Here is a 6,031-nt window from a genome sequence, read left to right as displayed (position 1 = left end):
ATGCAAATGGTGTGCAATACAAATCCTTTCTGATGGCTGAGTAATATCCCATTGCATATATGGACCACATCTTTATCCATTCATTTGTTGAAGGGCATCTTGCCTCCTTCCACAGTTTGGCTTCTTATAATATATTCAAATAGCTTTATAATTTTTTGGTTTACATGAATATTTCTAAGCCAACTGCAATTGATTTGTGGATAAAATGGAGTGAGAATTCAATTTTCTATTTTTCTATATGGACATGAAATTAGTTTAGACTATTTAAAGGTCTCTCAATTCATTATTGAGCAAAAATGACACGTGTCATATATCAAATATGAGGTAGAAAATACTTGTTTAAGTTAAACATGACTTGTAACATAGTGTTTTTAATTAGTAATATTATTGCTAGTTACTTATTAAAACAGCTGAAGTAGCTTATTAAAAACTTCAAATTGAAATTTTACGTGGGGGACATTAAAAGAACATAAAAATTGCTGTGGAATATTGAGGTTCTGGATAAGCAGAAGAGAGATAGGGATATGTAGTCAGAGATGAATGATTATAATTTCTAAGAACTGATTCTTAATCCACATTCACTTAATTATATAATTATAAGAAAATCATTTAACCTTAATATGCCTAGTTTTGTTGTCTGCAAAATGTCCATGTCGCTATCAATCCTACCTCAAACAAAATCTGAGGACTCAATGAGACAAATGTGTGATAGAAAACCCTTAAAATGTGAAACTTCAGCAATATTAATATTAACATTAAGAGCCACTATTTATTGGAGGTCTATTGTGGTATACCACATACTATGCTAAACATTTTTCACGCATTTATTTAAATCCTCAACAATTTACACAACATACCTTGTTATCACTGTTTTGTTAATTGAGGCATGTAGGAGTGAATGACATAACCAAAATTACCCAAGAGTAATAAGATAGTAAGGCCAATCTCAATCTGCAGTCCATGTTCCTAACCACTTCATGCAAAAGTCAATCATATTTAATTGCTATTGTACTATACGTAGGATGTAATCAATTAAACACATTTTGAATAAGATATATTTTATATGACTTTACAGTACATATTTTGTTTTCAGAATTAGTGACACAAACTTTGTTTATATGCTCACATATCTTACATTTATGCATCCACAGTCTATGTAATGATGTTGTTTGCTTTCTATTAGTTCATATATTCATTAATTCATTCAATAAGTACTTATTCTGAGCATTAAAATATGTAATGTTACACTAATCAAATGGAATCTAAAATAAATTTAAAACTATGTTCTTGCCCTCTAAGACTAATCTTTCAAGAAATAAAATGTGTATGTGTGTCCAATTCAACATAAAAATTAACATCCCTATAATATGATTCATTTTTTAAATTTGGTCTAAGCTAAAATGAATATCTAATTATAAACACTAAATTTAATATCTCCCTTACATAGCATTTCCATTAATCATAAAACTCAATCAAATATCAAATACTACACACATCTTTTTTTTTTCAGATACACACTTTAATTGCACATTTTAGGACTACTATAACACTCTGAAAATGGTCAGTGACAAAGATATACTTACAAACATGACTGCTCTATGAATTGCCAAATGGTTAAATGCAAAAGTCTGACTAAAGGATGTCTAGATTTTACTGCTGAGTCAATCCAGGTTTCACGCCTTTAAAAATGAAGCTAGACATCTGCAAATAGAGTAAGAATCTCACTAGGGAACACTTATTTTCTTTCTGACTCCAAGGCATTGGATAAACTTAGCTCTTTCCCCTATGTTTGGAATGGATAGTGTTTATACTTCATTTTGAATGTGCAGTAGTGGCTGGAAGCAAAACTCTCTGTTCTGTGCATTTTAAGCAGTGCCTGGTATCTCAAGAACTATAGGAAGAATGGAAACAAATGGAACCCCAGAAGAGAGAAATTGAGCCAAAATAAAGCATAAAGGGGACTGGGGGCACTTTTTCTCCTTTTTCCTGTTAAGTTAGAAGTAATTCAGGCCCAGAAAAAGCTGTTATCAGGAGATCAATGGTGTCAGTTTCTATTTGTGCCACAAGAGTAGAGAATATGTACACTTAACCAAAAAAAAGGAATAAGAAAAAGACAAAAAGCAAAAGGTAAAAAGAAAAAATATAGCTCAGTCTGGGATAAACTGGAATTACCCTTGACTCATAATGAAGCTAGCTTCACGATATATAACAGGGTGAAACAAGATATTACTTGTTTAAATTATAAACGTGTTTCTGATAAGATTGCAGTTTCCATAGTGTTCACATTTCAGTTTGCTTATTTTCTAAGTCACACATCTTATTAAGTCTTATATTAATTATTACTAAAGATAGTCTATCTACAGTATCAGCTAATTTGTTCTTCAGATCAGCCCACTAATATCAAGCATGCACTTCGCATCCTGATGAATGGTTAATGTCAGAGAGAATTTCCCTGAGCATAATCAGCCATAATTTCTTTTTTTTTTTGTACAATATTTCCAGTTTTATTATAAAAATGCACACACAACAAAGATTGTCATAAGTCATTTCTTGGCTCTACTTGCATTCAGCACTTGCTCTTGAGCAGCTTTCTTTGCTTTTACCATCTCAACAAGTTCCTTGTATCGCTTCATGCAGTCCTTTGTGCGGCCAGGCACTGCTTCGGCTATTTTTTCCCATCTTTCAGGTGTATTTACTGGGTACGTTTTTAAAGCTTGTTCCAAAAGCTTCTGTTCTTCTGTTATCCAAGGGGTGAAATCTGTGCACGGACCTTCAAATCGTTCTGAAGGTGTTGCATTGTCTGCTTGAGGCACGACTCCATGTTCTTTTTTAAATTTATCAAAAGCTTTTTTGTTTATATCATCTTTTTGATGAGGGTCAAGTTTTTGAAGACTCTTTGCTTTGCCAATAACATCTTTGGCAGTTCTCTTGACTCCAGAAGAAGAGTGTATGTTCATGTAATTAGCGATAACTTCCCATCTTGAATTTGTTCCAGCAGGGAAGAGGTTCACAGCTTTAATTAGCAATTGCAGATCATCTTCTGACCAGTTTTTACTGCCATTTCCACTTCCACCAGTTGATTTCTCTGCATTCTTGGACGCTTGGCGCATTCGAGCCTCAGCTTCCTCTTTCTCTTTTCTAATTTGCTCATTTATTTCTTCTATCTGTTTTTCCAGAGCAGCCTTTCCTACTTCTTTTGTAGACGATGTGAGTGTTTCATTCAAGCACTGTAAGCTTGCAAGTTCAAGCCGATCACAAAGTTTTTCCACTTCTTCCATCATTTTAACCCGCTCTGCCTCATTGTCAGAGAAGTGATTCCAGGTCTTGCATGAGTTTCGAAGTTTTTGCCTTTCCTTCTTGATGGCTTTTTTCTGGATATCTTTTTCCTTCTTTGCCAATAATGCTTGTTGTCGAACTTCCTCCTCTTCTTTCTCTTTAGCTAACCGAGCAGCTTCTAATTCAGCCTGTCTTTGCTTTTCTTTAGCTTCTTGCTCCTTCCGTTTTGCTTCTGCTTTTGCTTTCTTTTCTGCTTCTTTCTTGGCTTTTTCTTCCTTAATTTTTTTTATTCTTGGATCACAGCTATATGCATTGCCAACTAATGTTCTTATTCTGTTCATTTCTTCTTTTTTTCTTTGTGCCCTTGTTGCTCTGTTCTGCTTTTCAATCCATCTCCTCTCATCACGACATTCTGCTTTTTCTTTTTCTTCTTCATCTAAATAAGAAAATTCTCTCCAAGAATCAAAATTATACCAGAAAGAATAAAATGCATCTACATCTTCAAATGATGAATTCATATCACCAAGTTTAGGCACATTTTTTTTATTTGACCATCCAGAATTCCTTTCAAACACTAGGGAAAACACTTCGAAGAAATAGTCTTTTGCTTCACTTTTAGAAGGAACGGAGTTATCAAAAGTAGGATCTACACTGTTGAATGCCCGTCTTTTCACTGGATCAGATAACATTTCATAAGCTTTAGTTATGCAAGTGAAGTAGTCATTATCTCCTTCTTTTATTGGTTCACCAGCTGCTTTCCGTTTGTCTGGGTGATGTTTTAAAATCATTGCTTTTTGAGCTGCTTTGATCTGTCTCTGTGTAGCTTTGTATCTTACATGGCCAAGTCCAAGTACTGCATAATGATCTTGGTTCTTCCAGTCTTTGGGATCAAGTGTTTTCAACATGGGAAACTCCTCCAACTGCAATTCTTCATCTTCTGATTCTTCTGATAATTCTTTCTTATCCTCCAGTTCCTGAAAAGAGGCAGAAGCATTTCTGTTTCTCCTCTTAACAAAAGCTTCAAACCATCTTCCCACAGGTTCAACTTGACAGAGTGTTGAGGCAGAGGTCAGAGCGTGGGTGATGGCGGTGCCCTGGCCGTCCGCCTCGCTCGGCAAGAGCAGCATGATGGCGCCGGGACCAGCCCCGCTGGCTAAGCGGTTCGCGTCCCGGGCGGAGGGCGCTTAGCATCCCCTCCAGCTCCTACCTCTCGGTCTGAGCCTCGCGCCTTGGCTCTACGACGCCCAGGAACCGGCGCATGGAGACGACCAATAACTACTTCCGGGATGGATCTTTCGCGGTGCGGAGGCCAATTCCCAGCCATAATTTCTTTTTGAATAATAATGTATTTACCAACTTTTAAAATAAAAAATATTTAATACTATGTAAAAAAATCAGTATCTGAAACCATGATAAGCATTTATGAAAACATTAACTACCTAATATAGATTGCAAGAAGGAGATACTTCGATTAGTGATGGTCAACAGTCTGTCCTAATTAGTTGAACGTTGCCATACACTGACTATACAGAATCCTCATGGTGTATTGCATGTTCTAGAAGGACATCAGTTGTATTTATACGGGCCATCTTATTTAGGTACAGTTAGTGAACACCTGCCACTGTATTTAAGATTATGATGTCCTCGTGGGTACTACATCTAAAAATTTTTTTTGATTGTTGAGTTTCTGGAATGTACCAGGTAGCGTGTATATGTGTGTGTGTGTGTGTGTGTGTGTGTAATCTTTTGATCATTATAACAACTTTTTGAAGTAGGTATTATTGCTACATTTTACAAATGAAAGGTTGAAAAAAGATAACACAATCCTGATGATAATTGCACATATTATTTAATGTTTTTGGTTACAATCCTGAAAATCAGTTGATCATAGGCTTCAAACTTTCATGTGGAATAAAAAATGTAAAATCATATGCTATTTTACACACACACATATAAACATATGCACATACATATGGATATACCATTGGAGATTAAAAAAATTTCCAGCAACAATCAGTGCTACCCGGTTTTAAAAGAGATATTTCAATAAAGTAGTCATGTAGCAAAGACACTAGATCTTTTAGGAGAAAGATTTGTGGGAATTTTTGGTACTGGCCAGATTGATGCCAACTGGGAGTAGCTACTGAAGGTCATCAGAAAACAGGTGTGGGGTGGGGCAGGCAGAATCTAAAGAGGTAAATAAGGGTAAACAAGTAAGCAAGGACCTTTATGAAGAGGTAAAGTTACATTCATTATTTTATGGGTCATAAACAAAACACTGAGATAGGGAAAGAGGACCTAAAAAGGAGACTGTACTGGGATATATTATCTGAGCAATTTTGGCTTCATGGGGCTACCACAAAAAAAACTAAAAATTGATGCATTTACTATTCTTGGCTTAGTTTTGTTCACTACTTAACTTGGTTTAGTATAATCAAAGGGAAAATGTGTTAAGCCTAATGCATATGCTCCCCCATATCTACTATATCATCCTCCTGTTCATAGGAAGAGAATGAAAATGCTTCCCCTTTATTCCAGTAGAAATTTGTATTTACCCACAATTGTCCGCTGAAGAAAGAGACTATTATAATCTGAGTGTTTTGTTATGTGAAACAATGGGAAGAAATAACATGAGAAATACTTGACTCTTCCATTTAAAAAACATGAAAATATATCAGTAGGTGTGAGGATATAAACAAGTCATTTAAATTAAAAGTAAATAAGAAATAAAGTAATAAGTATTCACTGAAATTTT

General features: G+C 35.1%; 1 pseudogene; it reads right to left on the bottom strand.

Moving 5' to 3' along the window:
* Positions 1-2,505: 2,505 nt before the first annotated feature.
* Positions 2,506-4,430, bottom strand: LOC114221534 (dnaJ homolog subfamily C member 2 pseudogene; annotated as a pseudogene).
* Positions 4,431-6,031: the final 1,601 nt, after the last annotated feature.

This window comes from Eumetopias jubatus, unplaced genomic scaffold (assembly GCF_037043125.1).
Source record: "Eumetopias jubatus isolate StellerSeaLion01/CBP00866 unplaced genomic scaffold, mEumJub1_p1.0 scaffold_13, whole genome shotgun sequence".
Lineage (NCBI taxonomy): Eukaryota > Metazoa > Chordata > Mammalia > Carnivora > Otariidae > Eumetopias > Eumetopias jubatus.
The sequence above is the reverse complement of the archived record's forward strand: the minus strand, read 5'-3'. Positions and strand labels throughout refer to the sequence as shown.